This window comes from Nicotiana sylvestris, chromosome 9, assembly GCF_000393655.2.
Source record: "Nicotiana sylvestris chromosome 9, ASM39365v2, whole genome shotgun sequence".
Taxonomy (NCBI): Eukaryota; Viridiplantae; Streptophyta; class Magnoliopsida; order Solanales; family Solanaceae; genus Nicotiana; species Nicotiana sylvestris.
This window is the reverse complement of record NC_091065.1, coordinates 138,986,286-139,013,412: the sequence shown is the minus strand read 5'-3', so window position 1 is coordinate 139,013,412 and position 27,127 is coordinate 138,986,286.

The window sequence follows — 27,127 nt, the reverse complement described above, 5'->3', positions numbered from 1 at the left end:
TCAGTGTAGTTCTCAGCACGTTCGAGGACGAACGTATGTTTAAGTGGGGGAGATTGTAACGACCCGACCGGTCGTTTTGAGCTCCGGCGCGTCATTCAGCAGTTTGAGGCCATGAGCGGCTTCATCTCAGGTATATTGACTTGTGTGTATGGTCAGAGTTAAAAAAGGAAGTTTGGAGTCAAATCTAAATGGAAATTCTCATTTTGAAAGCTTAAAATTGAAGAAATGAACTAGGATTGGAATTTTGAGTAAATGATCTCGGAATTGGGATCTGAAGGTTCCAACAGGTTCGTATGATGATTTTCGACTTGGGCGTATGCCCGGATCGGGTTTTGGATAACCCGGGAGCGTTTTGGCGCCTATTGTGGAAGATAGCATTTTAGAAGAAATTGCATCAGTTTGGTTTAAAATGCATTTCAGTGTTATTGATGTCCGTTTGGGATTCCGAGACTGGGAGTAGCTCCGTATGGTGATTCTGGATTTGGGAGCGCGATCGGAAGTGAATTCGGAGGTCCGTAGGTCATTTTGGAGTCGTTCGGCTAAAGATGGAAAATTGAAGGTTTTTGAGAAAATTTGGCCGAAAGTGGAAATTTTGATATCGGATTCGAAATGCGAATTTTATGGTTTGGATAGCTTCGTTAGGTTATTTGGGACTTAGGAGTGTGTCCGAAATATCTTTGTGTTTAAATATATGAATTATGGGAAAAATTTGAAAAATTTTGATATTTAATATTGTTAAAGTTGACTTTGGTCAACATTTTTGGTAAACGGACCCGGACACGTGATTTTTCGGTCTCGAAAGGTCCATAGAAAAATATGGGAGTTGAACGTGTTTCCGGAATCGAATTCCGAGGTCCCAGGCCCGAGAAATGAATTTTTTCGTGAAATTGTTTTCTGAAAATGTTTAAGGAAAATGAAAATGAAATTTGATCAGAAAGTAATGGTATCGGGCTCGTATTTTGGTTCCGACGCCCGGTACAGGTCATATATGTTGGTTAAGCGCTTCCTGTAAAGTTTGGTTACAAACGGACGTTGTTTGACGGGTTTCGGCCTTAAATTGGAAAATTTGAAAGTTTATGAAATTTGAAAGAATTCTTGGATTTAAGGCTCAAATCATTGATTTTGATGTTATTTTGGCGATTTGATCGCTCGAGCAAGTTCGTGAGATGTTTTAGATTCAGTGTTCATATTTGGTTTGGAGCCCCGAGGGCTCGGGAGTGTTTCAGAGGTGTCTCGGAGTGATTTCGGACTTAGGAAAAATTGCAGAAAATTGCAGAAAATTCTGCTGTGCCCAGAAAATTTTAGGTGCGAGTAGTCCAGTTTGGAAACTCATATCTTGTAATCTATAAGAAATCCGAAAAAGTGCAAAACACGAAAGTTGTAGCCCATATATTCTAGTTTTCGGAAAGTTAAACCATTCGCGATTTGGATATCATCTCAGAAAGTTACGATGGATCGAAAAGGGCTGCTGGAGCAATTTCGGCAGAATTTACGATGCACTTTAGAAGCTCATATCTCGGGATATATACAGAGTTATATGGTGTACAACCTATCAAATTAAAGATCTTTGAGTCCAGTTTCTAAATCTTCAAATCATTTGTCATTTGGATATTTATACAAGACGTTATGGGTGTTTAAACAGAAGGTGTCCGACAAGGAACAATTTTAATAAGATGTACAACTTGTATAGCACAAGTGCAAGGTACAACTCGACGAAGCACAGACAGATTCTTTTATACACGGATTTAGCTCACTTTTCTTCATTTCTTCAAAGTATGGATGATTTTTGGGAGCTTCAAGAGGGGATTTTCATCATCAATGTGAAGGTAAGTTATCCCCACCTATTTTGAGTTAAGTACATCAATTATGTATGGATTTGAGCATGAAAATTGTAGAAAAAATTGAGGATTTAGGCCTAGGGATTTGAAAATAAGATTTGGTGATTTGAGGGGTCAAATGAACTCTAATTTTGGTAAATTTTATATGTACGGACTCGTGGCAAGACGAGGAAACCGGTGATGTGACTTTCGTAATTTTTCGAGAAGTGGGTCCGGGGCTCGGGTTTTGCAAATTTCGTGATTTTCGATATTTTTTGAGTCTTTTTGATTGGGTTATATTCCCTTAGCCTATTGTAATATATTCCTTGTGGTTTTGGCAAGATTCGACGCGCGAGGAGGTCGATTCGAAAGGAAAGGGCATCGCGGAGTAGACTTTTGGCCATCTTGAGGTGAGTAATAGATGTAAATGCTATTCTGAGGGTTTGAAACCCCGGACTATTGGGGATTGTGACTTGGTCCATCCCGTGTGATGTTTATACTATACTGGTGATTGATACACATACTTCATTGATATTACTGGGCTTGATGCCATGTTTGGGGCCTTGTGCCGATTTGTAAAATCCTTCGAGGATTGATATTACTGCTTAGCATGATTTGCATATCATTTAATTTCAGTCCAAGGTTTTAAATGCTGTTTTGCAAACTCAGCCATAATTCTAAGTGTTGAAAACTTAAATGATATTTTTAAATGTATTCCGGGCTGGGAACTTCTGTTTTGTAAATGCCCAAGGGGCTTATTATATTATTTTCTGGACTGATTATAAAGTGACTTGAAACAGTGGTAACAATGACACTGTGTGATATACTTGAAACAGTGGTAACAATGACACTGTGTGATATACTTGAAATAGTGGTAACAATGACACTGGATGATATACTTGAACAGTGGTAACAATGGCACTGTATGATATAAATTGGTCAGGTAACAATGGCTGACCGGTCAGGTAACAATGACTGACCAAGATATTGCGCTTGGGCTGTAGGAGCCCCTCCGGAGTCTGTACACACCCCCAGTGAGCGCCGTCGACGATAAATAAATATGGATGGCTCGGGCTGCACGCCGCAGTGGGTACTGGAATGTACCATCATATGCATTGCATTGCATTCATGTATTTGTATTTATACTGGTGTTTAGCTGCTCAGTTCCATATGTTGCTGTATATTCGGATTGTAGCTTACTTTGTGTATTTACTGGATTTTCTTATCTTCGGACTGTAGTTACTTTTATTACTCACTGGGTCGGAGTACTCACTTTACTCCCTGCACCTTGTGTGCAAATCTAGGGCAGTCTCAGGCTTAGTAGATCCAGTTGATCAGCAGATCCAGCCTCTGGGAGTATCGAGGTAGCTGCACGTCGTTCGCAGCCATTGATCTTCTCCCTCCTATCCTATCTCTTTATTTCCACATTATTGGACTTTGGATATACCGTGTATTAGGATGATATTCTGTATTCTAGAGGCTCAGATTCGTGACACCGCGTCCTAGTGAGATTATATTGTGTATTTTGTTAAAATCTTCAGTACTTTAATCTTGCTTAATTGATATTTCTTTCCGCTATTTTTGATAAATTGGGTTTAGTGTTGAATAATGGTCGGGCTTGCCTAGTAGTGTGCTGGGTGCCATCACGACCGGGATTTGGGTCGCGACATATGAACTATCTTAGCTTGACTCTCTTGTTGAAGGCTCTAGACATTCTGTTCTGATAGAGTTGACCATGGCAAATTGCGTTCATTCTCTTTCCGTCTATGAGGGCTAGTTGCTCATACCGATTTTTTACCCACTCTGCGTCATCGAGCTCAGCTTCTTGTATAATCCTTAGGAAAGGAATTTCTACCACAGCAAGAATGACAACCTCTGTACCATAAACCAGCATGTAGGGGGTTGCCCCAGTTGATGTGTGAACCGTGGTACGATACCCCAGAAGAGCAAATGATAACTTCTCGTGCTATTGCATATGATTCTTTATTATTTTCCTTAATATCTTCTTGATATTCTTATTAGCGGCTTCTACAGCTCCATTCATCTGAGGCCTATAGGCTGTGGAATTCTTGTGTTTGATCTTGAAGGTTTCGCATATAACTTTCATCAAGTCGCTGTTGAGATTTGAGCCATTATCAGTAATGATTGACTCTGGAATTCCGAATCGACAAATACTGCGGTCGCGGACAAAGTCTGCCACGACTTTCTTAGTCACTGCTTTGTAAGATGCTGCTTCAACCCATTTGGTGAAATAGTCGATGGCTACCAAGATAAACCTATGTCCGTTGGAAGCAGCAGGCTTGATTGGTCTAATAATCTCCATTCCCCAGGTGGCGAACGACCATGGTGAGCTTGTTGTGTTAAGCTCGCTTGGAGGTACCTTTATCATATCTGCATGTATTTGACAGTTGTGGCATTTCTGGACATACTGGATGCAGTCCGTTTCCATAGTCATCCAAAAGTAACCAGCCCGGAGTATCTTCTTTGCTAAGACAAAACCGTTCATATGTGGACCGCAGGTCCTGACATGAATTTCCTCTAGTAGCCTAGATGCTTCCTTTGCGTCAACACATCTTAATAATCCTAAATCGGGAGTCCTCCTATACAGGATTCCTCCACTGTGAAAGAAGTTGTTGGACAATCTCCGAAGTGTGCATTTCTGAGTAGGATTTGCAAGCTCTAGGTACTCTCCTTTTGCCAAATATTCCTTGATATCATGAAATCAAGGCTTTCAATCTTCTTCTTCTTCAACATGGGCACAGTAAGCTGGCTGATTATGGATTTTCACTGGAATGGGATCAGTGAAATTCTTGTCTGGATGTTGTATCATAGATGATAGGGTAACCAATGCATCAGCGAACTCATTCTGGACTCTAGGAATATACTGGAATTCCTTCTTCGTGAACCTCTTTCTCAATTCCTGCATATGATGTAGATACGAGAGTATCTAGGAGTTCTTGGTCATCCATTCTCCTCGTACATGATGTATAAGTAAGTCTGAATCTCCAATCACTAGCAGCTCCTGAATGTTCATGTCAATGCCTATTTTGAGTCCTAAGATGTAAGCTTCATACTTGGCCATATTGTTGGCGCAGGGGAACCTGAGTTTGGCAGACATTAGATAATGCTGACCAGTTTATGATATTAGGACTGTTCCTATGCTAACTCCTTTGATGTTTGATGCTCCATCGAAGAACATTCTCCAACCATCATAGGATTCCACAATGTCTTCTCCTATGAATGATACCTCTTCATCGAGAAAATACGTTTTCAGGAGTTTGTATCCTCCATCCATGGGGTTTTCAGCAAGGTGGTCTGCCAGTGCCTGTCCCTTGACCGCTTTCTGAGTTACGTAAATAACTTCGAACTCACTCAACAGGATTTGCCACTTGGCTAGCTTGCCGGTGGGCATGGGCTTCTGAAAGATGTATTTCAAGGGATCCATTCTCGATATGAGATATGTAGTATAGGCACAGAAGTAATGTCTCAGCATTTGAGCTACACAAGTCAAAGCACAATAGGTGCATTCCAATAGAGAATACCAGGCCTCGTACGGGGTAAACTTCTTACTGAGATAATAAATGGCTTGCTCCTTCATCCCCGTTTCATCATGCTGCCCCAGAATGCAGCTGAAAGCTCCATCTAACACTGCAAGGTAGAGTAATAAGGGTCTACCTGGTTCGGGTGGGACTAAGACTGGTGGTGTTGACAGGTACTCCTTAATTTTGTCGAAGGCCTTTTGGCAGTCATCGATCCATTTGGTGGCGGCATCCTTCTTCAACATCTTAAAGATTGGCTCACAGATAACTGTAGATTGTGCTATGAATCGGCTGATGTAGTTAATCCTTCCCAAGAAACTCATCACATCCTTCTTGTTCTTTGGCGGTGGTAGCTCTTGAATGGCTTTGACTTTCGATGGATCCAGTTCTATTCATTGGCGGCTCACAATAAACCCAAGCAATTTCCCAACAGGAACCCCAAATGCGCACTTTGCGGGGTTTAGTTTCAGGTTGTATCTCCGCAGTCTATTGAAGAACTTCCTCAGATCTTCTATGTAGTTAGTGGCCTTTTTGGATTTGATAATAACATCATTCACATATACCTCTATCTCCTTGTGTATCATATCATGAAAGATGGTAGTCATGGCCCTCATGTAGGTGACCCCTGCACTCTTCAGGCTGAATGGCATCATCTTGTAACAGTACACTCCCCACAGCATAATGAAAGCCGTTTTCTCAGCATCTTCCTTATCCATCCAGATCTGATGATAACCAGCGAAGCAATCTACGAATGACTGTAGCTCATGTTGGCACAATTGTCAATCAGGATATGTATATTTGGCAAAGGAAAGTCGTCTTTCGCACTGGCCTGGTTGAGATCCCGGTAGTCGACACAGACTTTGACCTTCCCATCCTTATTTGGCACTGGCACAATGTTGGCTAACCATGTCGGGTATTCTACTACCCTGGAAACCTTAGCTTTGATCTTCTTGATGACTTCTTCCTTGATTTTCAAATTCATATCAGGCTTGAAATTTCTGAGCTTTTGCTTTACTGGGACACATTGGATCAGTTGGCAGTTTGTGAGCCATAATAGACGTACTCAGACTAGTCATATCATCATACGACCAGGCGAATACGTTCTCATACTCCTTTAAAAATTCTATGTATTCTTTCTTCTCCGATGGCGATAGGTGAATGCTGATTCGCGTTTCCTTGATGTTTTCAGCATTTCCCAGGTTGACTATCTCGGTCTCGTCCCGGTTGGACTTAGGTCTGTTCTCAACTTCTTTGACAATCTCGTCAGGTATATCATCTTCTTCTGAATCCATGTCCGTTTGTTGCGTTGTCTCATTGCATGTCACATCCATTAGTTCATCAAGACAAGTAATAGTAATGCTGTATTGGTAAAGCAAGTAGAAAAAATGATAGCAATAAATATTAATTCATAAGAAAAATTAGAATTCTTTTGATAGATTGAGTAACGGTTTTGAACACTGAATATCTTATTGCGGGAATTAAAAAAAGCGAAAAGAAAATCATTTAGTAAATAAAACAGTGAATAATGCTTATTTTAGCCTTGCTACCCCGAGGCTTGACGGGCTTTGGTTGTCCTGATGGTCCAATTCTTGAGATGTGCCCCTCTACTCGTAGCCTGTATGGAAGGGCCTTCCTCCCCCTCCTCCTTGAGAATAACGCAACAGTCCATATCATTGTCTTCTAGAAACCTTCCATTTTATTCCTGCCTTTGTTCTTGCCTTTAATGGGACTAAGAGAAGGAGCGGGTGGAGGGCCCCTGGATCTTGTGAAATAAGATGATGATGCCAGAGTGCACGAACTAAACTTTGGGGAGGGGGATAATAAAAACAAAAATGAAAACAAAAGGTAATCAAGTCAGTGAGGATTATGAAAAGTATTGCAAGATTTAAACATATAGTGCGGGAATGTAAAGCGTGTCCTAATTTGGGAACCTCTTTGTGCCCTAGGTAGGCCTAGCGACAAATTGATTTGGATAACTTAGAATGCTAAATGCTTCATTTTATTGATAAACAATAGACGAATCCCAAATGACACTAACTAAGCAAGAAATAAAAGTCACTAATGGCCATTGGCCTTATTACATTCATAAAGCGAAAAAGTAAACTCCTATCTACTTGGTCCCAGAAGGACCTTCCCCAGACTCGACATCCTTGGCTCCGTCGAACAGCTTCCCTAATTCGCGAAGTCCTCGCAACAGGTATGCTCTGGCTAGATGTCCGCCTTCGGTACCTTCAACCTTTTGACAATCTTCAATACTTTTGAGAAATTTTCCCTCCAGTTCTACTATGCCTCGCTCCAAGTATCCTAGCTTTTTGTTGGAACCGATAGCCATGTCTTTCCACTCCTTAATCAGCTTCTGGTTGGACTCTTGTATCTCGTGGTGTTCGCTCTTGCATTCACGGTTCCTTTTGCACAGCTGGTTGTATTGACTTGCGCCTCAGCCTTTTTATCTCTAATTCTGTGACCTCGAACGAACCCTGGCTGACCCAGACCATCCCAATTGTCTTCCAACCAACCCGAATAAAAAGGGGTACAACCGGCATTTTATCTGTCTGGCTCGATGGTGTCTTTCACCATTACGATCTTGCAGTTCCACATGTGCTGGGCTTGGCACTTGTGGGGACTATCATTATTTTGGAAGTCCGCTCGAAGATGGCTCATTTTGTCGACCTTGGGTATGAATTTCTTCCTACCTGCTTGCCTTATAACTCGAAGACGGACGTAAGGGTATGTTCCTCTTAGACCAATCAATATTAGGAAAGGTGCATCTCTGGATCTGGAGATGAGCTCCGCTATCAGAAACCACTCGAACATCCATTGAACCTGTTCTTCAGTCAGATTATCAAAGAGCTCAACCCATCCTTTGGCATTCTCAGGCTGAGCAAACATGGGGATGTAATTCATTCGCTTTGGATGGTGGAAAGCGATGTGATCATCCCAGGCCCTTCGTTGAATTTCTTGTCGGTATTCGCCATTTTGGAGATGTTCCATGAGCCAAAGCTAAAGTAGTAGATTGCAACCTTCGAAGTGTCTCGCTCCTTGTTGACACTTCTCTAAGGCTCGGTATATGTCTGTGATGATCATGGGTATAATGCTGAACGTCTGTCCACCAATTCCCTCTATTAGGGTTTTGGTTACCATAGCCAGCCTAGTATGGATTCTTCCTTTCTTCATTGGAAACACAATCAGACCCAAGAAGCAAAACATGAAGACGAAAACCCTACGATGGATATGTCCCAAGGACGTGATGGCAAACTCGTCATTGTAGGCACGATATGATTTGCTGTGACCATACCTTTCATACATGTAGTCAAAAGGGATGTACGATTCCTTCAGGCATACCAATTCAGCATTCTTCTTCAAACCCATCATTTTTAGGAAACCCTTGCCTGTGTGGTTCTCAAGCATTAGCAAACCCGGAGTTTCCCACACTAGACCAGCCAACCCTCCTATCTCCTCTAGCAAAGGTGTCATCTCGATGTCCCCAAAGTGAAACACGGCCCTTTCACAATCCCAAAATAAGGTAGCAGTTTCTATTATCATGTTGTTAGGCTGGATCTCCAAGAGGGATGGCAGATTACCCAGATATTTTCTGACGAGGGTTTTGTCACTAGAATGTAAATCTTCCCACCAACTTAGCAATATTGGGTGGATATTGGTGACCATGCCGAATCTGGGGACTTCGTGCCTCATATTTCTGCAAGACAAATAAGGTTAGGCCCTTACCCCCACCAGACTCGACTATTTAATATCAATAATTAGCATGAAACATTTAGTTCTCCAAATAAATGCACAAAATGTGATGATGTCCATTTGGGTTTAGGGAAACCCAATGGACTTTTGGACAAGGCTATATTAATGGATCATTATGTGGACAACATAACTGACTCGGCTAGGTTTGACCATGATGCATGCACAATTTAAATAGAGTAAGGTTTCTATGGAGTTTTAGACTGGTACGCTTGAGCGAAAAACTCAAGGAGGAAGGCAGGAAACTGTCGACTGCACTGTTGATCGACTAGTTTTACCGCAAATAAGCCTTTCCGAATTTAGGGGGTAATGATATAGGATAGGGTGCAACCACTCATCAAGCGTTTCTATAGTATTTGTTTAGCACGAGTAGAGTATGATGTCGAGCATGATTATGCAGTAATTAAAAGCATGTTGACATGTATTTGCACATAAAGAAAGCGGCAAATACATCAGTTTTATAATTTAAAACAGTTATAAAGGAAGGAAACAAGAAAGATATGTCAGTTTTGCTTTTGAAAAAAAAATTAAACGCTTAAAGGAATTAAAAATAATCGCATATAGGAGAGGTACAAATTCACAAAAACGGTGTGAAATGGTAAAAGCCTAAAAATTCCCAGCAGAGCCGCCATGCTGTCACACCCCTTTTTTTCCTCACGGAATCGGGTTCATGACATTTTGGTTATGGGGCAACTCTTTCCTTTTGGGAAAGGGGGTTTGAATTTTTGAAGAGTCGCCACCTAACTATTTAAGGTACATTAGGACATCTATAGGGTTCACTTATAACTAAGTTTGGTAACCAGAGATAGGGTAAGGGCTTGAAATTATCCCAATGGAAAGGTGTTAGGCACTCCTCAAGATCCACTAATATGGTTCCCGGCCAAATAGTTTTTGTGAATTTGTACAATTAGCAAATAAACAAGTAGGTCTCAAATAATAGGGGATTTAAGTTTAAATACACAGGTGTAAGAAAACAACTAATGAAAAAACGAGATTTTGAAAAGAATTACAATCTAAGCATATTCATGAATGTAAAGGGGTGTCCAAGGTTTGTTTATAATATGGATCACATCAATGCAATACCCGGTATGACACTCCTCAAAGTGGTATTAACGCACCGGTCATCATATCCATATCTACCTTTTTCCGCCCCGTAAAGGTAATTAAAGTGAGAGTTGGTCTCGACCCCTATTGCATGCTGTTACCCGTCCCTTCCTATCAGTCCCGGAGGAATTTAGGACTCCTATCCTATAAAGGGGGGGAGGGGGGGGTTCTAGGCAGACCCTCAAGTTTAAAGGCAAAATACTAGGCAACAAATAAGAACACATAAGACTGCATTTAGGGGGAAAACACAGAAACAGATAGAAGTCTCAGATGTACCTCCAGAAGTAATGCACATAGATAGCACGACTCATACATAGGTAAGGTTCACATTTGAACTCAGAATTCTAAAGCATGGTATCCAAGTGATAACAGCAGAACCATAATTATTACATGACTCAGAAAAGAAGTCTGAATCAGGTTTGCATACTGATTTAAACACATTGACAATTAAACACTAATCATAAAGACAGTTCTGATTTTATTTAAAGTTGATTGCCTAAGGCCTGCCTAGGCGCGGAATACAGATGACTACAAGGTAGGTTTTTAAAGCAGACTCTTGAATCCTTATAGACATGATATCTAATGCAAATCAAGGCAGTTTTTGAAAGAACTTGTTTTAGAGAACATAAACCATTAATTAAACCAGTTTCAAAACGAACGAAAATGCGGACTGGATTGATTTATTTAAATTAAACTAGTTGTGATCTATAGGCAACATTTCTAGAGTTATTCCCTATAGGCATGACATCACCAATTTTAGAAACTTTGCAGGCATGATGACCAATAAAAGAAAGCAAGTATCACTTATTATAACAGAAGCTAGATTAAATTATATCCTATAGGTAGGGCATCTATTTGTGAAACTGATTTCGAGACCTATTAAAAAATGATTTCTAACATGGCAAGGCAAGTATAGTAAAACCCTATAGGAATGATTTCTAACATGGTAAGGCAAGTATAGTAAAATCTTATAGGCATGATTTCTACCTGCCTTACCCCACAAACATGTAAATACCCGCCCCTTTCACTAGTTACCCCAATATTCATTTACAAATTATTACAGACCAACATTGAAATGAATTACAAAAGTAGAAATGAAAAACAAGAAGTTATACTATAGGGAGCCTAATTAAGACTTCCTCCCAGAGTTATGTGATAAATCACCTCAAGTGCCAAGATTGTTCCATAGTCTTTCTCATATCCGGGTGTGTCAGAGTTCCCTAAAGACCTCAAGGGATCCTGGGCAGTGCTCACACCTAGATTTCATAGCCAAGACCGAGTAAGTGCAGTGTGGAAAGGCCAGGTTTTATGTGTCCAAATTCAGAGGGAGCTCAAGGGTCCCAAGGCAAGGCTCACACAAAAGGGGCAGAACCTAGTGGTCTAATAGTATATATGAGAGTGCTTGACATAGATTTCAAAAGAGTTGAGTTGGAAACAGTTTTGAAAAATTTGTTTGAAATAAGTTTGCAAAACAACAGAAGAGTTGCTTGGGGAAAAACAGTTTTGAAAGGAGAAGGGAATAAGAGAAACAATAACTTGGAACAAACCAGCACACACAGAACAAATTCAAAGAATAATATTACTTCAACATTCACAAGCAGGGAAGTAAGGGGTTGGGGACATAGAGAGCCCAAATCAGAAACACATAACATGGATGAAAAGAGATGCATATAGACCAGCAAGTACAAAGAACAGGTAGGAACAGTTCAACCTCCAAAACACAAACTACCACTTCAAAATGTTAACAAGGGAATCATGCTCGAAATTAGAATAGTAATAAGACATAGGGACATGGTATGGGAGTAGTAATGTTGAGGACAGGGGTCTATTACACATAATTAGTCATGCCACTTAGTGTTAACCAAGCACATTTAAGAGTCTATAATGCTAACATGGCATACTAGTTGAGGGGAATAAAAAAGAACTCAAGTAGACATGCTTATTACATTTGAACAAGAGAGGGAAATACTTAAGCATGCTGAATAAAGCAGTAGACAAGAAGGGCACTTAAACACATGAGCCATTGAGTCAGTGCAGAAAGAGACATGGATTAACAGACATGAAGCACATAGAATTGAGTTTCAGAATTGAACTAGGAACATACCAGTTAAGTAAGCAAAGTGCAGAAAAGAAAAGCAAGTAGAGTTCCATAGTCTAGCCTTGGCTTTCAGCTGGCTAGACAAGCAGTTAACACAAATAGCAGAGAAAGAAGAGAGAGTTTGAGTGTGTGTGTGTGCGTGTGTGTATGTATTCTGAACTAATTGTTCGTGTCTAAGAGTCAGAATGAGAGTGCATATATAGGACTTAGGGAGATGAAATAAATAAGGTAAAAAAATAATCTAGAGTCCATAAATAAAGTAGGAAAATATAATCAACAATTTAATTGGGGCTAATCCCTATTAATTTTGCACAAACAGATCCGGGAAGGTCATGTTAATGCAAGGAGAATCCATTAGTAGCCCTGATTGGGCTTAAATAAGGTAATAAATCATAAATTGACCATAAATTAATCAATCAGTCGGTATAAGGCAAATAACTCTAATTACAAGCCACAAATAAGGAAAGTAAGTAAAAGAAAACCCCAAAGAATACTGACTTTAACGGGAAAAATTGATTCAAATCCATAACAGAAATCAACTAAGCAAAAAATCCCAAAGTATACTAGTTTTAACAGGAAAACTGGTTCAAATCCTTAATAGAAATCAATCAGTATGTTGGGTTGACAGAGATAAACAAATAACAGAGGAAAAATTGAAGGAAATCAGTGCAACAAATAGAAACATCTAGGTTTTAAGTATATACACAAGAATCAGTCAAGATAGTAAAGAAACAAAACTCTGAAAAGTTAGAAAAACCCTTTTGAAAACACTTAGGGCGACCCCTAATTTCAGAAGAAAGCGAATGGAGTCGAAATAGTTAGCTAGAATTGGAGATCTTCAAGAGAAAGTGACAGATAATACTCGAACCCTTTCAGATCTACAAAGATCTGAACAGATTCGAGTAGTTGTAAAACTGGGGTTTTCAAAAAACTGTTTAGATGAAAGAAACTTAGTTAAAAGCCATAGATTCGAACTGAAAATGGAAGGAAATCAGTACTCACAAATAAGAATGGCCCTAGACAGACCTGTAAACAAACCTCGGATGAAGGAACATGTTGAATCTCCTTGATATTATTTTAGGGACCCACGTAATCAACAACCAGGAGGTATAGAAGGGTGGTATTGGCCGGAGAATACTCAGAATCTCCATAGACGAGAGTGTCTCACCGGTGACGGTGATTAGGGTTAGGCTTAGGATTTGGGAGCATTTGAGAGGAGAGGGATCAGATGTCGGCGTGTGAGAGGAGTGAATGAGATGGTTTGGGGAGGTTAGGTCCAGGTTTAATTAAGGAAAAGGGAATGGGGACCGTTGATCTGAATGATCAACAGTCATGATTGAATGGGGTAGGTGGGTCGGGTTAAGGACTTAGGGATTGGGTTGGGGATTTTGACGGATTGGGCCTGAGGTTTGGGTTGGTTTAATTGGGTTTGGGGCTGGTTATAATTTAAATAATGGTGGCTAGTTTTTAAATACTCAATTAAAGTTAGATAAATAAATAGTAAAAATAGCTAATAATTAGATAAAATAAAATTAAAGCTAAATAGGTGAAATTAAGGTAATTAAATAATATTAAAATTATAAAATGACTGATTATTGAATTAAAATATCATAAAGTGTACAATTAGGCTATAATTGCAAAATTATTGTAATTATAGCCAAACAATGCCAAATTGGCTAATTTGTGAAATAATTAAATCTTAGGATTAAAAATAATATATTGAGCTAAGAAATACTTTGAAATTACTTGTAATGTAATATATGAATAATTATTGGATATAAAATACTGAATAAATTAGAAAAATAAATATGGAAAATTATGGAAAAATATCAATTATTATAAAAAGTGATTTTGAAGGTATTTATGCAAATTTAAAAAATAGTTTGAGGAAAAATTGTATATCAACAAGTACTTCAGTGCTTCTAGCATAGCCACAACTTCAGCTTTAGTGTTTGTCCCTTCATGGATTTCCTTTACTTGTGCATGCAGGATATCACCGTATTTATCTCTCAACACAAAACCAAAAGAACTCCTTCCTGGATTTCCCCTTGATGCCCCATCAGTATTCACCTTCACCCAACTTAGTTCAGATAATTCCCATAAGACCTTCGCACCTTCAACTTTGGCATGTAATGCTCCATAACATGTTTTAAATCTAGCCATTTGTGAGGAACATTTTGTAAACTTGGTTTCCTTAGTCTTACCAGATCTGGTAGTGTAGATGAGATCTAATAAATCACCCTACTTACTGTCTCTGCCACCCCATGCGTATAGCTATTCCTTCTTTTCCAAAACCCATACTATAATCGAAGGTAAAGCCTGGAGTATAGGCTTTAATCTAGATACCACATGAGCTGCCCAACATTTTAGGACTGTCTGTTGCATCGACAATCCTTCCATATTAATGCCTGCATTTGAGAGAAAATAATGTCACACTGTCTTAGTTGCTTATGATCTAAATAGTACATGTGACATTGTTTCCTCTGATGGATTAATACAACACCAACATTTGGATGACATGAAATATCCAGTCTTCTAAAATAGTCATCAAAAGGTATCTTGCCTTTCCAAACCTTCCACACGAAGAAAGCAATCTTAAAAGGCAAACCTCTCACCCATAAAATTTTGTAAGCAACACTATAATCTCTTCTCCTTCTAATATAGTCCCAAGCAGTTTTAACACTGAAGTTGCCACTAGTATCCAACATCCAGTATGGTCTATCCAATTCATTATGTAGTATAGGAGGTTGATGTTCTCAATTACATGAAGTGCTAACTCTTGAGGAAGAATATCCAGTAACCTACCTTTATCCCAGAGCCATCTACTATCATATCATATACGTTATGGACAAATTCATCACAACAAAAATCTGGAGGAGTAACAAAGTACAATGATCCCAAGCCTGTTCAGTTATCAAGCCAAAACAGTGAAGAACCCATCCTTGGATGCCATATTATTTTGTGTTCAATACCACCCCTACATTCAAGCATCTTTCTCCACACATGAGATCCATTTCTCCAAGAACCACTAATGCATTCAATTATTTGCAATATTTTTGACTCATGAATGTGCTCCACAAAGTAGGCTTTGTTCTAAAGTTCCACCATAGTTTACAAAATAAGGCTTTAGATACATCATGTAACGATCTAAATCCAACCACTCCTTCTTGTGGCAAGCATAATGTGTCTCATGATGCCCAATGTTTAGCTCTTTCTCCTACTGAATTACTGCAGAAAAAAGCAAATAATTTACATAGTTTATTAGTAACAGAGGCTGGAGGGTTCACAATTGACAACTAATGTATTGGCATGCTTTGAAGAACATGTGAAATCAATACTGCCTAGCCACCAATCGATAAAAGTTTACCTTTCCAAGATTGAAGCTTGTCAAGCACTTTGTTAACTGTTACATCTTACATTTTCATACGTTAAAAGTTTTGTCTTCGGTTAATTGACGTAGACTCGGGGATGAGATCATCTTAATGTTAACGTACTTATGCTATTTATAACAAGTGATAAATAAGTGTTATGAAGGATAAATGAGTATACTGATTAATGAAAACGAGTTTCGTTGGAAGTGGCCAATTTGGAATAAAATACGGGTCGAGCGATAATACCCGATAATTATGAACTAGTACCATGCAAGGTACCATATGACCACGGTAGTCTAATGTATAGAGTATATATATAGTATATTAAAAATAAATAGAATTTTAAGTAATTTGGGGTAATTTTTAAATTATGCGGGTAATTGATTAATTACCGGATAACGAGACATTACCCCGTTAACTAATAAGTGGATAAAACTTAATTAATTATAAGACACGCGGCAGCCCTCCCTAATCAAGATAATGACTCTTAAAATCATTTGAGAGCTGACAACCTTATGCCTTATATTGAAGACACCTCTTATAATATATTAGTTTGTAATGACCAAGTCAATTATCACTCAAAATACATTCTGAAACTAGACAAAACATAGTAACCTTTCATGTTACAAGTATTATCAAGATATGGAAATGGCAAAAGTTGGTGTTATGACTTTTCTTGTTTAAAACTTATGAACAGAATCAAATTCGTCCAACTTCAACAAATCCAAGCAAAGTCTTGTTCCAATTTCAGAAGCAGAAGCTTTAGTTTCTTGTTCCAACATATTTCACGGAAGTAGAAGCTTCACTTCGATCAAGTAATTCAAGGAACAGGTATGTTAAGGCCCTCCCTTCTTTCTTTTGGCATGGTCCAAATTATACTGAAGAAACGAGCAAATACACAGTTTCTATAAATTACTCTATTCAAAGAAATAGTAGGGATGTCTATATTCTTGATTCCCCATGAGAATTATTATTATCTTCTGTTCATGGGTCTTAGGATAATACGCAGTTGGAAAAGTTTATCCGGAAGGAGTATTAAGTTTTTTACATATTTTTCATATATTTCACTCATTTATACATGTGCATTTGCCCATGACCAGATGACGTTATATATATATATATGTATATATGCAATTATATGTATATGGGATATGGAAAAAGGTTACGACGTTATATACGTACCACCACCTGATCAGCTGGTATATGTTGATGATATTGCCCCCAGTGGTCGAGATGATATGATGGGATGCCCTCAGTAGTTTGATGATATTATGTACACCCATACCTATGCATGGCACGACATTTATATGCACGTGCATGATATTATAAACATTTCAGAATTTACGAGTTATTCAGATTTAAAGATGTGTTTCCTTATTACATGTTTCATCTATGTCTTTTACGTACTAATTTTGATGCCTTACATCCTCAGTACATTTTTCATACTGACGCCCTATTTCACGGGGCCTGCATTTCATGCCCGCAGGTGTAGGTAGGCAAGTTGACGGTCCCCCTTCTTAGGATCCCTGATCACCGAGAGTTGGCGTGCTTCACTTGATCCGGAGCTGCTTTTGATTTTGGTACGATACGTTTGTGTATATATATATGTGTGTATGTATGTATGTATGTATATGGGTATGACGTGGCTCAGTCCCGTCTTTGAACAGTTATGTTTCTATTAGAGGTCTGTAGATAGTATGTCTAGTTGAGTTGTATGTGGCCTTGTCGGCTTTCAGTTTTGGATGTATAGTTATCTATTGCAGCTTTGCCGGCTCGCCCACTATATTCTGCCTATATACGTACATATGCCTTGATGGCAGGTTTCCTTCTTGTATGTTATTTTTGTAATTTATTAGATGTTACTCAGGTTCATATCTAAGATACATGATTAGGGGTGTTTGATAGGTAGGACTCAGGCACCAGTCGCGGCCCATCGATTTGGGTCGTGACAAATGTAGTATCAAAGCAGTTCTATCCTAGGGTTGTCTATATACCGTGTCTAGTAGAGTCTTGTTTATGGGCGTGTCGTGCATCACACTTATAGACAGGAGGCTACATGACATATCGGATGTTATCCTCTCTTTTTATCTCAGATCGTGTGATACAAGAATTCATGTTCCTAACGATATGTTATATTTTCAGCGATGCCTCCAAAGAGTACGGCTTCCCAGAAAGGAAAGTCCATGGCTGGTGAGACTACTAGTTGAGCGCCATGAGTTACTAGGGCTCGGGGAGAGTCTCAAGGTGAGGTTTCATCTCACATTTCACATACCCCACCTTTTCTAGAAGAGCTCCGAGGGGTACCAGCTCCAGCACCCGCCCCTGTACATTCAGAACCTTAGCCGTATGCACCGGGTCAGGAGATGAGAGATGCTATTTAGTTATTGACCCGATTAGTAGCCATATAGGCTCGAGGTCAGGAAGTAGGTATTGGTCATGAATATATGTCTATGAGTGCGAGGGTTCATGACTTCATTAATTTAGACCCTCCGGTATTCACTGGATCAGATCCAAACGAGGACCCTCAGGTATTTATTGATAGAGTGCAAAGGACGTTACGGGTAATGAAGGCCACTACAACTGAGTCAGTTGAGCTAGCTTCCTATAGACTCCGAGATGTTGCAGTTAATTGGTATGAGTCTTGGGAATTGTTTAGAGGTGAGGATGCTCCTCCAACAGTATGGCAGAAGTTTACAAAAGCTTTTCTTCGTCATTATCTGCCAGTAGAGCTTAGGCGAGCTAGAGTTAATAGGTTCTTAACCCTTCGACAGGTTAACATGAGTGTTCGGGAGTACATTCTTCAGTTTGATTCGTTGGTTAGATATGCTCCCATAATTGTATTTAAAATGGAGGATCGGGTGCACCAGTTTGTGATGAGGTAAGAGCCTTACTTGCTTAATGATTGTATGTTGGTCTCACTTCAGCCAAACATGGATATTTCTCGTATTCAGGCATACGCTCAGGGTTTAGAGGAGCGTAAATAGAAATAGAGGGCTGATTGTGAGCATGATAGGGCCCAGAATAAGAGAGCGAGATCTTCGGGTCCTTTTGGTGAGTTTTGTGGTAGTCAGAGGCAGTAGTACTCGAGGTATCCATCCCAACCCTCAGCTAGCGCACCCCCTCAGTTTGGCGGTAAGAGATTTGATCGTCCTACATATTCAGGGTTTGGTCAAAATTTCAGGGCCTCAGGTTCTCAGTATAGGGGTGAGTTAAATCAGATGAGGCCACCCTAGCCACGATGTACTCAATGTGGTAAGCAGCATACATGGCAGTTCCGTATGGGTTTAGGTGTTTGTTATACTTGCGGTTATCTGGGCCACATTATGAGGGATTGTCCAATGAGAGGTGATGCAAGCATAGCTCAGCCGTCGGGATCTGCAGCTAGTTCATAATCATCAATACGCCCCCCTGGGAAAGGTCCCCAAGCACCAATGAGTCATGGTAGAGGCAGAGGCGGAGCATCTAGCTCGAGCAGCCCTCAGAACTGCATTTATGCATTGGCAGGACGACATGACCAGGAGTCTTCGCCTGATGTTGTTACATGTATATTATCAGTCTTCTCATATAATATATATGCATTGATTGACCTAGGTTCCACCTTATCATATGTGTCACGACCCAAACCGATGGGCCGCTACGGTCACCCGATACCTTACTCAACCGAGTACCAACATAACGTATCTTTCTTATTGCATCATCATATACACGTGATATACAGCCTAATAGGCCAACATAATCATTTATAAACTCAAAACATAGGCTGACAAGGCCGTACAATCTTTCACATACATGACATATGTCTACAAGCCTCTAAGAGTACATAAATGTCATAAAGGTCGGGACAGAGAACAATACAGGTCTAAATTATACTAACCAAACAAGCAACTCCGAAGTAAATAGAGCGCACCAACATCTTCCGCTGAGCTGATAGCCTACTTGGAGGGCTCTCGACCTATCTATCGGGATCTGCGGGCATGAAACGTAGTGTCCCCAAGCAAAAAGGATGTCAGTACGAAAAATGTACCGAGTATATAAGGCACATAAATAATTACATAACATACATGGAATAAATATAGAGTAATTGACTCAACCTATCAATCTGGATAACTCTGTAAGTCATAAATTACTTTTAGCATTATGGATATGCGTATGAATATCATGTCGTGCATAGGTACATGTTTCATAACATCATCAGCCTCTGAGGGCATCCCATCATATCATATCGGCCACTATGGGCAAAATCATCAACGTATACCAGCTGATCAGGTGGTGGTGCGTATATAACACCATAACCTTTCCCATATCCCATATACATATATATACCTACATATATACACGTATATAACTTCATCTGGTCACGGGTCAATGTACATGTATGCATTGCATGAAATGTACGTTAATAAAATCTTTCGAAATGTCATAAGACCATTTTGCCTTTGAGTAATATCATAAAGTAAACTCTTTTCAACTTTCATATTTTTCTAAGAACATGAACAAATGATAAAATATTATGACGCATGGAAATTCAAGAACATAGATATCTCTAATACTTCGATGAATAGAGTCATTTATAAAATTTGTGCATCTGCACGTTTCGTTCGTATCGTATGGATCATGCCAAAAGAAAGAAGGGATATCCTTAACATACCTGGAGTAGGAAAAAATACATATGATATTCTTGGAAAAAGATTACACTGTATTCCGTTAGAATCGCAAAATCTCACGTTGCTAGTGTGCTAAGAAATCTCGTTGGATTTTGGTTGAAGAATGAAAATCTTCACTGCCGCAGCGAACTTAACTTGCTAAAGATAAATTTGAAATTGGTAGACATTGAGTGATTGTTGGCGGATAAGAGTGACAGAGAGGGGCAACCCCACAAACAACTTTCCACAATTCTCTAAATCCAACAACCTCAAACTTAAACTAAGTTTAAGGTAATAGTGATTGTTGCCGTTTTTTGGTCTTCAAAATATTAGAAGTGAAGTTATTTAACTAACATAGCCTGTCACATAGCCAAAATGACTAAGAGTCATTTTGGTTAAAGCTTAGCTTGTTGCCACGTTAAAGGTAAGGTTTCTTGTATTTATCTAATTGTTTTAATTAATTAATAATTTATTAATCTTCCACTAACTAATAATTAACCACTTACCTGCGTAATTAAAACTTATCTCAAATACTTAAAATACTACTCATTTTTAATATAACCTTATACATCGTACTATTATGATCATATGGTAACCTTATATGGTACTAGTCCATAAATACGGGGTATTAACGCTCCGCCCATATTTTATCCCAACATGCCAAACTTGGACGAAAATTTATTTTCTTTGACTTTCTTCCCCTCTCACCTTCACGAATTTACTCATCACCTGTTTGAAATAGCATAATCCTTATAATCTCCAAATAATCTTTTCCTTGGACTAACGTCAATTACCTTACGACAAATTCAACGTACAATACTACAGGGTGCAACATCGTCCTAATTTAATACTTCAGGACGTAACATCAACAAAATATTACGGGGCGTAACATCATTCCCCTTTTTGGAACATTCGTCCTCGAGTGTTGACTGATGCTCTTCTCGTTTTTATAAATTATATCTCTTGTGAATACCTTAATACTCTTTTTGCCACTTAGGCAATTGTTCTGTGAATAAATTCAAAGGCTAGGGTATTCCCCCCTTTAGGCCTCTTTCTCATACCACGAATTATTGTTGGGATCTTTCCAATCTCGTAACTGTTGCTACCTTATATCATATAGCCTGTACGACTTTGATCTCGTAAGTGCGCTTATGTGACTCTTCTCCCCTTTTTCCTCTAGCTTCTGGACAATCTCTAGGCCTCACTTCGCAAATATATACAGAGCTTGATGAAGTGTCCCTCTGGGAATTTGTAGGTATACTAAAGTTTTTTCACTCGGTATTTTGTTGAAATTATGATTATTGTTACATCTTGTTTCATAGAACTGGTTATCTAACCGCGTGATTTTTTTTATAGCATCTAGGTAGATCATACTATACCATAACTCTTACTTTGATTTATCATTGCTGAGGTCTGCTATCAAATTCTCGCTTACTCTTGTTGCTTATCCAATATGTATAAATCTAAGTCTTTTAATGCTTCCTCATTATTGTTCATTTTAAGAATGATGGCCTAATCTCATGTCATACTTTGTAACTTGTATTAGTCCATTGTTGATTGACCTCAATTTTGATCTACAATTTACTACTTAAAGACTTGAAGCTTCTTACTTAATACATTATTTCTAGGGCCCACGTCTCATCGGGGACATCTGGAGTAATTAGATTTATCCACCTAGGGGTGATACTATATTTCCATAACTGTACTTAATAGCATCCCAAAGTGACTCACCTTATATGGGTATTTTAGTCCCTTACAATTCGTGAATTCCTCTTCAAGTCATTATTCAATCGAAGGCTCAAACGTCATTCTTTATTATCCATCATAATTACACCCTCATTCTATTACCATAGCAGCATTCCATTTATTCTAAACGCCATTAGTCTTAGATTCCCTTGGGTTCATTCAGGTTATACTGAGCTTTGTATAACTTAGAGAAACCATCAGCACTTCTTGTTTTCATGGGCTTAATCGCGAGGACTTACCCATTCTCGTCACCTTCTTACTCTCCCTTTCTTATCCTTATCCCTGACTTTCTAAAACCTTGTCACTTTACCATATTTTAGTTTGCCACTTACATATATCCATTTATACTACTCACAACCTCTCTTCAACTTGCTTGCACCATAGACTTCCTTACGTTATTTCTGGAACATCGAGCGAGACATCGCATTGTCTTTTTTTTTGTTTGTAATTTAGACCTTTTGGTACTTAGAAATCATAGGTTGGAAGGTATGCTACTGACGACGCTGCTATCATTCCATTATACTGAATCCCGCGCTTCTAGCCTCTTATCCATAGTATGGACTATTCATAACCTTATGTATTTGAGTATTTTGTACGTTGCTTACCTTTTCCTTACTTACCTTAAAATATTGCCTCACATTCTTCTATTTCTTCCATAACCTTCCTTCCACATAGGTATAATTTACCTCCACAACCTAAAGCTCTATAGTAATACTTGCACCTCTGGTACATACACAATCCGGTATGAGCTTTGTACTAACTTCTTATGAGGCTGGTACTTCTTCAAACTGGCTTCCTTGTAGAGCCATTATAGATTATGGTTGTTGTGTTATTTCTCTTGAACATATGATATTAAGAGTGATTCTGTCATGTTCTCAAGCACAACTTCTATACTTTTTCTAGGTCCAATAATCAGACTCCTGATTTACTTGGGTGATGTAATTCTTTAGTTTTCTCTTCCTTCTAATCAGCCTTTACGTAGGCTTAAGCTATCTTTTGATCTATGACTCATGGTATCAGTTATTACCTTAGCCTTTCATGGGCGTTATGGAATATCCATGACACAATCTTCTAACAATTCAATCATTTGTCTATGTCCTGGGCTCAATTCTTTCTTTTAACTTATACCGGAGTCTTCTATGGCTGTATGATTGTCAACAAATATGCTGCATGGATAATGCTCCAAAATCTTCAGTGCATTCATAACGTAACTAACTCTGGATCATTGATCGAATAATTCCATCCGTTCCTTCTCAGCTTTCTTTAAATGTAAGCAATTACTTTCCCTGGTCGTTCTGCCACTTGTTGTATGAATACTTGGCTTATCTTAATGCCCACACATATTGAAATTCCATACAACCCATATGATCTTGAATATTACTTTTAATTCTTACTTCCCGTTCATTAGCCACGGTAGGTGCCATTTTCCTTTAGAATGCTTAAAATGTTGTTGCGAGATTGTTGTTACACGACCATTTCCTCTTTAGGTCGTTGTGCTTAGGGTGAAGCCTTATTTCTTATCTCCTCGGCTAGTCTTTCGTTGTAGTACTTAGGGGGAACCCTTGACACTCGTACAGTTGTGAGCTTATTACGGACCTTTTCGATATCCTTACTTGCCTATAATCAATTGTAGTTGCTTACTTCTATGCCCTTGTGCTTGTATGGTTGCTTCTGAACTGATATTTTGACTGCCTTCCTAGTGGCACTTTCTTTTATCCCCATAACACTCATACCGTACCTTTAACTACCCCGAATCTTGTTTGAATATATCTCAAGTATTATAATGATGTTCTTCGAGGCTGAATTCTCCATGTTGGGTTCTATTATGTTTATCTCACACGATCTGATGACTTGTCTGTAACCTCCAGTTTAGCCATAACTAGGATCTTCCTGACCAATTACTAACTACTCGTTGGCCCATTCTCATATCAATATTCCTCGTAATCTCTCTTGGGTTATTTCCTTTGTCTTAACTTATGTCTCGCATTGGCTCCTTATTTATTAATAACAACTTAGGCAGGAACCTTTACTTTCTCTCCTTGACGTTGTGCTTGCACAATATTCTTGAATCGTAGCATATCTGAAAGATTTGGATAAGTGTCATCTCATTCATCTTTCATTTATCGCATTCTTCCTTTACCATTCCATAGTCACTAGAACCACTTAATTCTAACTTAATGTGACATCACTCCATATTCCCCCCTTTAGTGGTGTACTAAGAGCTGAAGCCACGAGGATCTTCCTATAGATGTTTTACCTCTTCATCTTTGGCGTCGTTTCTCAACATCAATGATCCTTACTTGCCTTGCAGCAATCCTTCTGTACCAAGGATGACAAATTCCCTTACTCGCGATGGTGAAACTTAATGTAACTAGTACATACAATCCCTTAATCTTAAATTTGCTGACATTGCTTGCTTTAGGGAAGCGTCTTCCTGAAGGACCATTCTCCGAATTTCTCATGAATATTCTTCTGTTGTCCGTCCTATTATTGCCAGAACGCGATCTGAAATTCTCATGATGCTGACTATTATCAAATCACTTTGTCCCTAATCCATATTTAGTTTATCTTGTTCACCAGTCCATATTAATTTCTATTACTCTGGGATCTAACTTTTCCTCTTGGTAATCGTGCTAGAGTTGCGAACTTATTTTTCGAAATGAGGATATGACTTTGTGGTCTATATTCTTTTATTGTCTCAAGGTCTGTCATCTTTTGTCTTTTCCTTCACTTGACTGTAAACTCTGTAACACTGTTTTTTGACCTACCGTTATCATCCGTGTATCACATCTTACTCATAATTCTTCATTAACTCTCTTCCTATCTCCCGCTAAATACCTATGTCTACTACTTTACTCTGAAAACTCGAATAAAATATTCTTTTGCTTTTGGCTCCCCTTGCTCCATCCCTTGGCTCTTTCAATTGCCTACCATTCCTTCTTTACCGGGGGCGAAAGCCACACTAAGGTAATATTTATTCCTTCAAGGATTCTAGTGCTCATATCTAGCTTTAATATTTTAGGGCGTACCATTTAGGTGTCTCACGAGGAGATCTACGAGCAAACTTGTAATATCCTTCGGAAATGTCAACTATCATAGACAATCCATTCACTATTTTGGTTTACTCTAACCCCATCCAGGTCCTGATGTTCTGTCCTTTTTTAAAACTACACCTTTTAGCCCCCATAGGGCATAACTGAGATGGGTACGGCCAATTATACATACCTCTATTACTGTTAAGGGTAACTCTTAATGCTTATATTTTTCTGCCGAAACTGTAATACTGATAATCTTCATTAACTGGGTGCCTCGTACCTTTCTTCACTTTGCTTCTTTTACTTCTTGAAAGCATTGCCTTTCACTATAAAGGTGGATAAATATTCTTGCCTTAAGGTTCCTTATCAAGAGGCTTACGCCTTTCAGTATACCCATAATTTTCTAAGACCTCACATTTACTTATAATAAGCAGGATGCAAAATCGAGTTCCTCTAAATCAACAATTCCACAGCTATATCTCTTATTGATCGTCTTTCTAAATGTAGGCATCGTCTTATTACGAATAGAAGTTCAGGACTTGAATTCTTATAAGTGAGCTCTACCACACGATCTAGAGTAAGAAGAAAGAGTGACAGCCTTAAATGCCTTGTAGCCTCCTGCTTATAAGTGTGGTGCACGACACACCCATAAACAAGACTCTACTAGACACAACTTGTAGATTCCCTAGGATAGAACTGCTCTGATACCACTTTTGTCACGACCCAAACCGATGGGCCACGACAGGCACCCAATACCTTACTCAACCGAGTACCAACGTAACGTATCTATCTTATTACATCATCATATACACGTGACATACAGGCCTAGTAGGCCAACATAATCATTTATAAACTAAAAACATAGGCTGACAAAGCCGTACAATCTTTCACGTACACGACATATGTCTACAAGCCTCTAAGAGTACATAAATATCATAAAGGTCGGGACAGAGTCCCGCCATACCAAGCAATACACGTCTAAATCATACTAACCATACGAGCAACTCCGAAGCAAATGGAGCGCACCAACATCTTCCACTGAGCTGATAGCCTACTTGGAGGGCTCTCGACCTGCCTATCGTGATCTGCGGGCATGAAACGCAGTGTCCCCAAGCAAAAGGGACGTCAGTACAAAAAATGTACCGAGTATGTAAGGCACATAAATAAGTACATAATAGGCATGTAAGCAATATAGAGTAATTGACTCAACCTGTCAGTCTGGATAACTCTGTAAGTCAAAAGTTACTTTTAGTGTCATGGATATGTGTATGAATATCATGTCATGCATAGGCATATATTTCGTAACATCATCAGCCTCTGAGGGCATCCCATCATATCATATCAGCCACTGTGGGCAAAATCATCAACGTATACCAGCTGATCAAGTGGTGGTGCGTATATAACACCATAACCTTTCTCATATCCCATATACATATATATATATATACCTACATATATACACGTATATAATGCCATCTGGTCACGGGTCAATGTACATGAATGCAATGCATGAGAAGTACATTAATAAAATCTTTCGGAATGTCATAAGACCATTTTGCCTTTGAGTAATATCATAAATTAAACTCTTTTCAACTTTCGTATTTTTCTGAGACCCATGAACAGATGATTATTATGACACATGGAAATTCAAGAACATAGATATCTCTAATACTTCTATGAATAGAGTCATTTATGAAATTTGTGCATCTGCACGTTTCGTTCGTATCGTATGAATCATGCCAAAAGAAAGAAGTGATAGCCTTAACATACCTGGGGTAGGGAAAAATACGTATGATATTCTTAGAAAAAGGTTACACCATATTTCCTTAGAATCGCAAAATCTCACGTTGCTAGTGTGCTAAGAAATCTCATTGGATTTTGGTTGAAGAATGAAAATCTTCACTGCCGCAACGAACTTAACTTGCTAAAGATAAATTTGAAATTGGCAAACATTGAGTGATTGTTGGCAGATAGGAGTGACAGAGAGGGGCAACCCCACTAACAGCTTTCCACAATTCTCTAAA